This window comes from Mytilus galloprovincialis, chromosome 9 (genome assembly GCF_965363235.1).
Source record: "Mytilus galloprovincialis chromosome 9, xbMytGall1.hap1.1, whole genome shotgun sequence".
NCBI classification, from domain to species: Eukaryota; Metazoa; Mollusca; class Bivalvia; order Mytilida; family Mytilidae; genus Mytilus; species Mytilus galloprovincialis.
In genome coordinates, this window is record NC_134846.1 from 54934218 (window position 1) to 54948801 (window position 14584).

The window sequence follows — 14584 nt, forward strand, 5'->3', positions numbered from 1 at the left end:
TGGGAAAAAGAATGGAAAACAGAATGGCAAGTGGGACATCTTACCAAAAGAAAGAAGGATTTTGAAAGTTTGCACCCCTTGTGTCCCCTCTTTCCCATTGCTGGTAAATTACCCTTAGCAAATAGTTTTGTTAAGTACTATGTTACAGATTAAAAAATAAACTTTAGTGATATTCAGTTAACTCATTTAATTGTGCATATCCTTACCCTTGATAAATGGCCTCCATAATAAAATATCTTTTGCACAAATATTTAGTAGTTAAATAATGTAGATTTGTTCTCCAAAATGGCTGTTCACATTTAAGTGAAAAACATCTTCATTATGATAAATTCCAAGTATGTTATAATAAATCAAACCAAACACTTATTTTGTAAGTCTTAGGGGTCAAACCTAAAAAAATAAATAACTTACCATATTTTCATATTAGAATTTTATACATTAGGAATATGTGCAAATAATGAATCATACATAATTGTTTTGTTTTCTTACGTTATCACTGGCCCTTACATGTTGCGTTTTAATTTGTCTATGAAGTGCAATCTAGAGTTTTGGTGTTCATGGGTTGCTGAGTTACTTTGCTAACCCTGTATTATATATATGAAACTAAAATCTAATTTACTTTTTTTGTTTTTAACCTTTATTTAAATGATACTTTCAATAGCTATCTTATACTGTAAACCAAAATATTTTCGTTGATACTTATTTCGCGTTTTGCTCTTTCAAGCACACTTCGCGGCGATTTATTTTCCCAATTTTTCAATTTGCATGATGGAGGTAAATAAGGAAAGATCCAAGTTTTAGTTGAGGATTTTTATTAGCGTTACTTTTCTATTAACGGAACTTAGTTGGTTTACAGTATGCTGTAACTAAAAGAACAGGTTAATCTGTTCATGTATATGTTCATCGTAAAAGATAAAGTTTATATCTATAAGTTTTTGACATTGGTGATTAAATGATTTTTAACCTGATTTTTTTAATGATCTTTAATAAAAGTTTGTAGAAAGAAAATGTTTTCTAATCTGTCTGTCTGTTTATCCATCCATCTATTATTCTGTTAGTCCATCTGACTCGAAATTAAGGTTTTTTCGAGGTAGTTTATTACAAAGTTGTAGTGAATTTGACTTGAAACTTAATACACATTTCATTATGATGTGGACTTTTTAAACCTATTGCCAAAGTTATGAATTTTACCCAAATTTACCATTTACTGAACTATGAAATGTAATAATCTAAAACTAGCACATTCCCATGTTGAAGTTTTTGGTTAAGGTGGTTTATCATTAAGTTATTGTCACACCAACTTGAACTTCGAGGTTCATGATAACGTGTTGTTTTTGAAATAAATGCAAGAGTACGAGTTGAACTTGGGTATTTTTTGCCAAAATTTTGAAGTTAGATAAAACTTTAAGTGGCAAATTACATCAGCAAAAGAAGATCTAACAAAAGTCAACATGGTTATTATAAACACTAGTTATTGGATTCATTGTCATAAAATAAAATTGAGAATGAAAATGGGGAATGTGTCAAAGAGACAACAACCCGACCATAGAAAAGACAACAGCAGAAGGTCACCAACAGGTCGAGAAATTCCCGCACCCGGAGGCGTCATTCATATGGCCCCTAAACAAATATATACTAGTTCAGTGATAATGAACGCCATACTAAACTACAAATTATACACAAGACACTAAAATTAAAAATCATACAAGACTAAGAAAGACGACTAAGGGGTAAAACACTTTAATTTGGCATTATGGATAATTAGAAAGATCATATCCTAGGGAACATGTGTACTAAGTTTCAAGTTGATTGGACTTCAACTTCATATAAATCTACCTTGACCAAACACTTTAATCTGAAGCGGGACAGACGGACGAACGAAAGAACGGTCGCACACAAGGACGAACAGACGAACGAACGGACTTACAGACAGAAATTACACAATGCCCCTCTACTATCGTAGGTGCATGGGGCATGAAATTTTACAATACTTATTCTACAAGAAAAGTCTTGATTCCAACAACATGCAATCAGTAATTATACATCAGTATATATGTTACCTCAATCAATTGCATGTATCGATACAGGACCAGACACGGTATCAAGCTTGTCTCGTTAGTGGAAAGAGTAAAATTGATGTAAAATACACCAACATTTAATAATTTTAATGATATATTTTACATGGCCATAAAAGAGGAAGGTTTGGCATGCCACAAAACCAGGTTCAACCCACCATTTTTTCCTTTAAAAATGTTCTGTACCAAGTCAGGAATATGGCCATTGTTATATTATAGTTCGTTTCTGTGTGTGTTACATTTTAACGTTGTGTTTCCGTTGTGTCGTTTGTTTTCTCTTATTTTTGAGTGTGAATTCACATTACTATAAGACGTGTCAAGGTACTTATCTATCCCAAATTTATGTTTTTGGTTTGATGTTATATTTGTTATTCTCCATAGGATTTTGTCTAATGCTTAGTCCGTTTCTGTATGTGTTACATTCTAATGTTGTGTCGTGGTTCTCCTCTTATATTTAATGCGTTTCCCTCAGTTTTAGTTTGTTACCCCGATTTTGTTTTTTGTCCATGTATTTATGAGTTTTGAACAGCGGTATACTACTGTTGCCTTTATTTAATAACTAAGGTCAAATTGCATAATATCTGTGAAAAACGGAACCATTAAACTAGGTGACACCCAATACAATGTCCTGTACCAAGTAAGAAATATGGCAGTTGCAATCAAATAGTTCGTTTCTATTATATGATGGCGTTTGTTTTCTGTTGCACTTCAGTGTTTTTGATGTTCGTTTGTTTTCCTCCTATAGTTGATGTGTTTCCGTCGGTTTTTCATATGTTCAATTAACAAATTACAAATGAATGTTATAGTTTGACATGCAAAGTACTTGGTCATGGACGAACCGCGGAAAACAAACAATAGCCTTGTGTTGACATAAAAATCAATTTATGTGGTAATTTTATTTTTTTTTAAATTTCCTGTTTACAAAAGTTTGATTTTTTAAAAATATTGAGGAATTTCATATATTACCTTATCCGTTTTTGGCACAACTTTTTGGAGTTTTGGGTCAATGCTCTTCAACTTTATATTTGTTCGGCTTTCTAACTATTTTGTTCTGAGCGTCACTGATGAGTCTTTTGTATCTACGAAAGTCGCGTCTGTCGTGGTAAATTATCAGCCTGGTACCTTTAATAACTAATTGCAGAGATGACAATATTATAATAACTAGTCTTTTTAATAAAAATTAAATTGATATCGTTCTTTTCCATTATATCCCCTTCTTTCTATATTACTGTTTTTGCTTAACAACCTAACAAGCTGAATCAATAATGTAAACAAATTAAAGTTCAGTTCCTTCAGGAAGCCCACATTTTAGGAATGTTTGTGTCATTAATTTTTTTGTTTCACTTCTAAACTTGGCATCCATAAATGCATAAATGAAGGGGTTTACCATACTACTTATATTATATAATAGTAATGATATTACAAAACTGATTTCATCCCTACTCTTTCTAAACATATATGTGATCAAAAATGGAATGTAACTGAGAAAAAATGTTACAGAAATTGCAATAAAAATTGATATCGTCTTTTTCATGACTAGAATATTCCGTTGTGAAAGTTCAGATTTATGCTCATTTTGCTCATCGCGAATTTCTAAATTCCCTGAAATTTCAGCAGTGGTCAAAGAATTTTCTATTCTTTTGAAATGTGCATTAAGAGTTGAAATAATACGTCCGTACAGAACAACAAGAACGACAGCAATACCAATACACAGGACGAGAACAGGTAAACAATATATAATTTTATCCTCATCCGATATTTTACAAACCAAGGATGTATGATTATCACTGCTATTATTCTGAACAATATCTGCAATAAAAAGCTTTGGTAGAACCCCGATGAAAGCTACAGACATCACCACGATTATGACTCGTCCTCTCCATTTTGAAAACATCGAATTGTTTTTACATATTCTAAGATATCTGTCTAAAGCTATGGCTACATGTAAAAAGGATGAAATCCCACTAGGAAGTCCAAAGATAAACGAACGACCTTTACACAGTACGGAATACTTGTCAGTCATATTAGCATACTGTAGTATAACTAATGTTGTTCGAAGTAAAATAGAAGTTATATCGGAAACAGCTAGAACTGAAATGAAAAATCCTTGAGTGTTCTCCATCGCATGAAATTGATATACATATATAACAAGCGCATTCCCAACAATTCCAATGACAAAACGGATAACTGCAATTAATAATTCATACATCCTTTTGAGTATAATTCAGTATTACAATTAGGTTATATGAAATAGTTCTGTCCATGTTCTGTTTAAACATTCATATATTTGATAAGAATAAAATTATACTCGTAACAATATGAATGATCACCAAACGATTGAAACCAGGAACTAAATGTATATATATCAATTAATATTGCATTGTGATTATTTTTTTTCCAACAAAATAAACAATACGATTTTTGATGTTGTATTTTCGGAAACTAATATTCTATTAAATGATTCAACGGATTTCCCTCTATTTGATTATATATATATATATATAGATAGATAAAGGAAACACCTGACAACTCATTACAATGTACTTTCAAAGTTAATCCAGAAAAGTTCTTCGAAAGCAACTCATTTATAGAGTGTTATATTCGTTAGTTAACGCATGGTAGATACTTCAGACTCTGCCGATTGACTGCAAGTCGCAGACGGTATTTTTATCTCAGTATTCAGTGCTAGCCTAGATGGGTACGGTTGGGATCTCACAAAACGTATTTAACCCCGCCGCATTTTTGCGCCTGTCCCAAGTCAGGAGCCTAATGCCTTTGTTAGTCTTTTATGATTTTTTTTTTACAGCGGATGACCGTGAGGGCATATTCAGGTGTATTATTTCCACAGAAATTTCTTCCAAATTGACTTGCATTTTTGACTGATAACAAAACATATTTCGTAAATAATTACGCAGATATGATCGAGTGCAAAATAACTTTCCTTACAACTTGTTATGTATTGGATATTTATGAAAATATTTTTTTAGGACATAGATAAATGATATGAAAAAGTTTTGTCTTGAAAAATGTATATATCAATGACAAATCAAATATACCGAAAATTTGTGTTATGGCGTGCGGGAGAATATCTAAAGAACGTTTTGTAACCAACGCGGGAAATATGAATGCTACTCAAATCCAATCTATTAGAAAACATTATTAGAGAAGATTGTCCAACATGCACTTGCACTGCACTATCATTATAGTAGAGTATAATGAAATACAAATAGATGAACATTATTTATAGCTGGTTTACAAATATTTTTATAGTATATAACAACAAACAAGAGTATACTAATAACAAAAGATTATATCACTACAATATAATAATTATGACAGTGAGATTGAATTCCCTGTTATTTATAATTCATCATCATCAACACACGAACTTGTCTCAGGAAAAAAAAGTGGTCGTGATCATCCACCAGGACTTGCGATCATCCGATGTTCAGTACTTCAATACTTTGATAAATTATAGCTCTCTCTCTCTCTCTCTCTCTCTCTCTCTATATATATATATATATAACTATATATATATATATTCAGTTGTTCATCTATCTAGGTGAAATCGGATGCACGACAAAAAATATCTTTGTAGCTTGAGCTACACAAAATTTGTGTAAAAGTTTAACATATTAATTTATTGATGGTCTATATAAAATATTTTTGCCGTTTATTGTACATAACAATTTTTAAATCTAAACAAATAGTTGTTTTAGTTAAATAGAATAAAAGTCATGATTTATTCCTTTGGTTTTGGGTAAAACTGTTTTTTTTATTAAGTCTATCAGGTTCAAGCTGATGCATCCAGAACATTTCTCTCTGTTTTCTCCTTTCGGAGTCCCAATTTCGGTTTACTTCCATTATTTTTAAGAGAGCCCAGGTGGTCGTGTGGTCTAGCGGGACGGCTGCAGTGCAGGCGATTTGGTGTCACGATATCACAGTAGCATGGGTTCGAATCCCGGCGAGGGAAGAACCAAAAATTTGCGAAAGCAAATTTACAGATCTAACATTGTTGGGTTTATGTTTAGACGAGTTGTATATACATTATGTACACAGCCATGTATCACCATCATTGATGGCGATCCGATGGATACATCTGTTGGAGGGTTGTCACTGACTCAGACGTACTTATGAATATAATTATTTTCTGTGACTGTATCTTACATTAATTTGTAGGATCCTTTACTATAGATAATTTAGCTGATCTGTAACAATAACATCTTCATGCCTTATATATCATGTACTGTAGTACGCCGCTAGATTAAAACTGACGTGGAAAGGTAACACATGCTCACCGAAAGCTCTTTTTAAGAGAGCCCAGGTGGTCGTGTGGTCTAGCGGGACGGCTGCAGTGCAGGCGATTTGGTGTCACGATATCACAGTAGCATGGGTTCGAATCCCGGCGAGGGAAGAACCAAAAATTTGCGAAAGCAAGTTTACAGATGTAACATTGTTGGGTTGATGTTTAGACGAGTTGTATATATTATATATATATATATATATATATATATATATATATATATTGTTTTTAAGTTAAATATAGAGTCACAAAAAATCATTTTAAGAAGATTCTGAATTTCGTTGAATTTAATACATATAACAGTCTTTTTAAGTCTTTTTTTATTTTAAACTAGGAAGACTTACATAAAGCTTGAAGGGATGCCTGCGCTAATTTCCCAATTAAGATAGAGTGTGTGTCAGTTCTTTCATTTTTCGCTTGACACCAAAAAGGTATTGAAGCACAAATGCTGGCACACTCACAAAAGAACATACAAAAAAGTAGTACATAAGTTAAACAAAATAGTTCCTACGCATAGCTGTAACTTTGTCACAAAGTAGACAAAAAGAAGGGTGTTTTTGTGTCAAATGAATGCGCCAGGTCTTGGGATCACTGTAGAATCCTCGATGACAGTTTCTATTGAATAATAAATTAATATTTGATACTTTAATAGGGTCATATTTGCCCTGTTATTCAGGACAGAAGTACCTGGTTTTTTTTTTATATAACCCAACTTTCGGGAACCAGTGCGTTGTAATATGCAAATTAAGATATGTTGAATTTTTCAGCGCAGTCAAGTCGATTATGCATATAAATAAAGACTGCCAATGAGAGAACTATCCACAAAAGTTCAAATGAAGTCGATGTAAGTAATTATAGATAATCGTACAGCCTTCAACAATGAGAACAACCAAAACCGGAATGTCGGCTACAAAAAGACCCAGGCATAGATAAAATAGGAGTCCGTTTAATTTTAGAAATCTAAAGGCCTAATTAAATTAAATTGTTCCAGAAAACACACTTGAAGCAAGTGCGTAAAGTTCTTTCTTTCTTCACTCAGAAAATACCAAGATAGCAAATGTTGAAGTGGACAGGACACATGCGCAATATCTTTACGATTTCATTTTCTAGCTGATACAATGGATTTGAATATGCATGAAGTATTTGGCACTGGACGTTAAAACCCCAACACAATTATATCAATCCGCTATATTTTAAACAAAGCAAAAAAAAAAAAAATAGCAGTGCACTATCAGACTGATATGATAATATTTCTGCAGTCATAAGCTGCATGAATAAAAGGTGATGTAATACGTCAATGAGACAGCAATCCAACTACACAAATAACCAAAAGACATCGAGAGGGAGACGTGTAATCTTAAAAACATGGACCGGTGTCCTGACAATATGGTATATAGGTGCTATCTGATTTATATGTTTATATATTTTTCTCACCTAGTAGTGTACACGGAAAATTACGAATGAAATAGAAGGAGAACCAGATAAGGGTAATAATATGTCAATGGAACAGCAACCTAACGACAGAAATAACGGAAACAAATATCTTGATGCATACGTACAGTCCTCGACAATAGTCAGGTCACCACACAATACGTCTCGCTCTTAATTGTCTCTCGATTATATGAAAGATATATTTGTTTTTCGTTACTTATTTTGTACATAAATTTGACCGTTAGCTTTTTTATTTGAATTCTATTACATTTCTTTTAAAGCTGACTATGCGGTATGGGCTTTTCTCATTGTTGAAGGCCGTACGATGTCCTATAGTTATTAATATCTGTGTCATTTGGTCTCTTGTGGAGTGTTGTTTCATCATTAGAAATCATACCACATCTTCTTTTTTTTAAATATATGAATTCAACAAAATCAATCTAAGTTCTATATAAAAAAAGGGGGGATACTGACATTACGATATGACGAAAGACCACAATCGACAAGTATTCTGACATGGACAAAAAACGTTAAAAAAGGGTTAAAGAAGAGTTATAGATTTATCCCCACTATCCCCCTTTTCATTTAAAACAGTAAGTAGGAGAGATGTGGTGAAAGTTGAATTTTAGAATTAACCTCGTCGCCTAGACGTACGGGTTTCACTCAAACCCAACAAGGGTTAAGTTCCCAACAGAACTACACTGTTACTTCTAGTCTGTGGTTAACTGTAAAATGTTGCTTTGCAAATTTATATGTAAACATTATTTAATGAAAAAGGTGTAATAATATGCGGATAAATTCAAAGATTTGCAAAATTATGAATTGTTTTCTGAAAAAAACCATGATAAAGACTCATTTCATGATTTATACGTTGTTTAACTCTTTTTGCAACTATCTAATTTTAAACTGTGCAGATCACAACTTCAAAAAAGACGAAAAATGCCAATAAACCCACACACGTATACAATACGTATATTTCTGTCCAGATTTTTTCAATACCTTCTCTGAGGAAACTTTACGAATTGTGTACTATATAAGGGTTTCAAACCAAATACAACGTATGCTAACTTCAGAAAGAAAAAGCTTGTTTTGTTTCCTATTATGATTGGCAAACGATTTTTTTTTTTTTGTGTTTTTGTGTTTTTTTTTTGCTTTTTGCATTGCTTTTAGGTTTATTAAAGAAAAGGGGGGTGCCGTGAAGTAGATTTGTTCCCCTGATAATCAACAGCTATAAAATGCGATCATATTTTCAATGTTTTAGTAAAAAGGAAACAACTTTTTTGACACTACAACATAAAATATGAATAAAGAAAGATACAAGTTATACGTCAATAAAACAGCAACAAACTACCGATCGGCATGAAGTACGCTGTTTTTTTACCGTGTTAGATTGTCAGTTCAAATTGACACCACTTTTCACGAGCAAAGAGTGATGTTTTACTTGTAAGTATGTATATAATTGCATTAGAAAAGTTAAAAAAAAAAACCCAACCTGGAATATTATCGCACGAATTTCTTCAGCGCAGGTCTTCATTAAATTGGCAAGTTAATGGTTGTGCAATACCGTCAATCTTAGTAGATGTACACTTTATGTCACAGTAGACGAAAGCAGCCTAATTTCATCGTAAACGATGAAGTCTTTCAAAGCCAGACTCACGCTGCCATAACCACTCCATGACGGTAAAAACAAGTCCTAAGTCGTAGTTTTCGTCAAGCATTATGGCAGATGTAACGGAACTACATGACGAGTAACAATCCACTTAGTGAACCATGCAGAGAGTTAGTCCATTTAATAAATCGTCTAATGGAAACAATACATGGAGAGGATCTGAGAAATCGGTCTACACTGCAGTGTAAGATGAAGAATCAACTGTTAACACTGCCGAAGAAACAAATGAAGTGGTTATATCCGACAGAAAATAACAAAAAAAACAAAGACAATTGCAAATAAAAAACCTGCTCTTGTTAGAGTCACAAAATCCTTTCAAAAAGATTCTGAATTTCGTTGAATTAAAAACATATAACAGTATTGTTTTTAGTTATCGCTTGACTTATTTTTTTAATCCAGTAAATTAGTAAGACTTATTCAAAGCTTGAAGGGGTGTCTGCGCTAATTTCCCAATTCAAATAGAGTGTGTGTCAGTTCTTTCAATTTTCGCTTGACACCAAGAAGGTATTGAAGCACAAATGCTGGCCCGGTCACAAAAGAACACAGAAAGAAGTACATAAGTTAAGCAAAATAGTTCCTACGCATAGCTGTAACTTTGTCAAAAAGTAAACAAAAAGAGGGGTATTTTTGTGTCAAATGAAAGCGCCAGGTCTTGGGATCACTGTAGAATCCTCGATGACAGTTTCTCTTGAATAATAAATCAATATTTGATACTTTGATAGGGGTCATATTTGCCCTGTTATTTAGGACAGAAGTACCTGGTTGTTTTTTTTTATATTTTTTTTTTTATATAACCCAACTTTCGGGAACCAGTGCGTTGTAATATGCAAATTAAGATATGTTGAATTTTTCAGCGCAGTCAAGTCGATTATGCATATAAATAAAGACTGTCAATGAGAGAACTATCCACAAAAGTTCAAATGAAGTCGATGTAAGTAATTATAGATAATCGTACAGCCTTCAACAATGAGAACAACCAAAACCGTAAAGTCGGCTACAAAAAGACCCAGGCATAGATAAAATAGGAGTCAGTTTAATTTAGAAATCTAAAGGCCTAATTTAACGTATAGTTTTGTTATGAAATGACTGCCATTTTATTTGAACTAAAGACAAAAATAGCTTTAAATGCTCAAACTTGCATAATTTAACACAGAAGGGGATATGCATTAGTTTTTGGTTTTTTTTTTTTTGTTCCAGAAAACACACTTGAAGCAAGTGCGTAAAGTTCTTTCTTTCTTCACTCAGAAAATACCAAGATAGCAAATGTTAAAGTGGACAGGACACATGCGCAATATCTTTACGATTTCATTTTCTAGCTGATACAATGGATTTGAATATGCATGAAGTATTTGGCACTGGACGTTAAAACCCCAACACAATTATATCAATCCGCTATATTTTAAACAAAGCAAAAAAAAAAAAAAAAAAATAGCTGTGCACTATCAGACTGATATGATAATATTTCTGCAGTCATAAGCTGCATGAATAAAAGGTGATGTAAAGTATACGTCAATGAGACAGCAATCCAACTACACAAATAACCAAAAGACATCGAGAGGGAGACGTGTAATCTTAAAAACATGGACCGGTGTCCTGACAATATGGTATATAGGTGCTATCTGATTTATATGTTTATATATTTTTCTCATCTAGTAGTGTACACGGAAAATTAAGAATGAAATAGAAGGAGAACCAGATAAGGGTTATAATATGTCAATGGAACAGCAACCTAACGACAGAAATAACGGAAACAAATATCTTGATGCATACGTACAGTCCTCGACAATAGTCAGGTAACCACACAATACGTCTCGCTCTTAATTGTCTCTCGATTATATGAAAGATATATTTGTTTTTCGTTACTTATTTCGTACATAAATTTGACCGTTAGTTTTTTTATTTGAATTCTATTACATTTCTTTTAAAGCTGACTATGCGGTATGGGCTTTTCTCATTGTTGAAGGCCGTACGATGTCCTATAGTTATTAATATCTGTGTCATTTGGTCTCTTGTGGAGTGTTGTTTCATTAGAAATCATACCACATCTTCTTTTTTTTAAATATATGAATTCAACAAAATTAATCTAAGTTCTATATAAAAAAAGGGGGGATACTGACATTACGATATGACGAAAGACCACAATCGACAAGTATCCTGACATGGACAAAAAACGTTAAAAAAGGGTTAAAGAAGAGTTATAGATTTATCCCCACTATCCCCCTTTTCATTTAAAACAGTAAGTAGGAGAGATGAGGTGAAAGTTGAATCTCAGAATTAACCTCGTCGCCTAGACGTACGGGTTTCACTCAAACCCAACAAGGGTTAAGTTCCCAACAGAACTATACTATTACTTCTAGTCTGTGGTTAACTGTAAAATGTTGCTTTGCAAATTGATATGTAAACATTTTTTAATGAAAAAGGTGTAATAATATGCGGATAAATTCAAAGATTTGCAAAATTATGAATTGTTTTCTGAAAAAAAACCATGATAAAGACTCATTTCATGATTTATACGTTGTTTAACTCTTTTTGCAACTATCTAATTTTAAACTGTGCAGATCACAACTTCAAAAAAGACGAAAAATGCCAATAAATCCACACACGTATACAATACGTATATTTCTGTCCAGATTTTTTCAATACCTTCTCTGAGGAAACTTTACGAATTTTGTACTATATAAAGGTTTCAAACCCAATACAACATATGCTAACTTCAGAAAGAAAAAGCTTGTTTTGTTTCCTATTATGATTGGCAAACGATTTTTTTTTGTGTTTTTGTGTTTTATTTTTGCTTTTTGCATTGCTTTTAGGTTTATTTAAGAAAAGGGGGGTGCCGTGAAGTAGATTTGTTCCCCTGATAATCAACAGCTATAAAATGCGAACATATTTTCAATGTTTTAGTAAAAAGGAAACAACTTTTTTGACACTACAACATAAAATATGAATAAAGGAAGATACAAGTTATACGTCAATAAAACAGCAACAAACTACCGATCGGCATGAAGTTCGCTGTTTTTACCGTGTTAGATTGTCAGTTCAAATTGACACCACTTTTCACGAGCAAAGAGTGGTGTTTTACTTGTAAGTATGTATATAATTGCATTAGAAAAGTTTAAAAAAAAAACCAACCTGGAATATTATCGCACGAATTTCTTCAGCGCAGGTCTTCATTAAATTGGCAAGTTAATGGTTGTGCAATACCGTCAATCTAAGTAGATGTACACTTTATGTCACAGTAGACGAAAGCAGCCTAATTTCATCGTAAACGATGAAGTCTTTCAAAGCCAGACTCACGCTGCCATAACCACTCCATGACGGTAAAAACAAGTCCTAAGTCGAAGTTTTCGTCAAGCATTATGGCAGATGTAACGGAACTACATGTCAAGTAACAATCCACTTAGTGAACCATGCAGATAGGGAGTCCATTTAATATATCGTCTAATGGAAAAATACAGGGAGAGGATCTGAGAAATCGGTCTACACTGCAGTGTAAGATGAAGAATCAACTGTTAACACTGCCGAAGAAACAAATGAAGTGGTTACATTCGACAGAAAATAACAAAAAACAAAGACAATTGCATATAAAATAAACCTGCTCTTTTTAGAGTCACAAAATCCTTTCAAAAAGATTCTGAATTTGTTGAATAAAAAGATATGATGACGTTTAATTCTTATGTATGTACATTAAACCTTTTGGAACGACCATTTTACTTTAAATGGGTATGATAGTTTTTTCCTTTAAAAAAATATAATCCAAAATTTAATGAAAAAATATTGTTGTCAAGCAGTTGACAAAAAAATATTGTGAATCCAGATTTCTCCTATACTTTATAGTGTTAAATTTTGAATTTTTTTTTATGCATAGCGTCGAAAAACTTAAAACAATTATCGTGAGAAAATTATTATGACTTAGACAAAAACCATAACGACAAACAAATCTAACAGAGAAAAGTGAAAGATCAAATTCAAAAACGTTTGGTTGTCCACTGTAGCAAAAAGTTAACATGTGTGCTCTATGTCAATCTTGTTAGAAACAGTAATTGAACTAGATTTGTAACACGACCATACGTTTTATGAAATCTTAAGCAAGCTACCATTTGGTTTTCAATTAAGGGAAAAGGGAGGGGGCGCTAGGATGAAATATTTCGTCCTGCTTTTTTTAAGTTGTAATCTGTGTTCTGCCTTTTTATTTTTTCACTCTTTTCCGTCCTGCCTATTTTTATAAGTTTATCCTGAATTTCTTTCACAGAAATTGTCCTAAAAATCAAATGGAAGCTCCCTAAAGGTGACGATGGAATACCCCAGTAGCAAGGGACACTTTTTCCTGTTAATGTAACTGTGAGTAATGCAATGTAAACAAACGCCATCAAAAAATTTTCATGTTTTTTTCGTGTATATTTCCGAGGTCACAACGCTTAAACTTAGAGTATGTAACAGAAATAGTTGATTATTCAACGACAGCAATTACACTGATTGATTTAAAATGAGGCATGTGTTACCCAGTGATGACAAATTTCGTCCTGCTTTTTTTTAAGTTGTAATATCTGTTCTGCCTTTTTGTTTTTACTCTTTTCCGTCCTGCCTATTTTTATAAGTTTATCCTGACTCCCTTTTACATAAATTGTCCTCCTGAAAATCAAATGGTAGCTTCCTAAATGTGACGATTGAATCATAGATTTTAGGAAATGAGTTATGATATTATCCATTGTATCTGCATTAATAGACTGAAAGTTCATGGCCAATACCCTGTAGTTGTAGGGTGTGTACATACAAAAAAGGAGAAAGGAAACGAACAAACCGGAAATCTGGCGATCAGTCCAGATACACGAGGCATATATAGAAATGCGGAAACAGAAGCAAGAAACCAGAGATCACAGAGGTTAAAGGAAGTTTATAAATGCTTCATTTCCTTTATTCATACAAACATATGAAAGCTACTTCAGATACTTCCTATTAACAACTCCTATATTTAAAACAATTCCAGTAATGAATTTGAATACCGGTATTTTGAACATTTGCTTTACGCTATTTGACATAATTTAGATAAGATTAGATCTAAAACTTATTCTTCCACTTGGTTTTAATTTTTTAAAAGACCATAAAAGA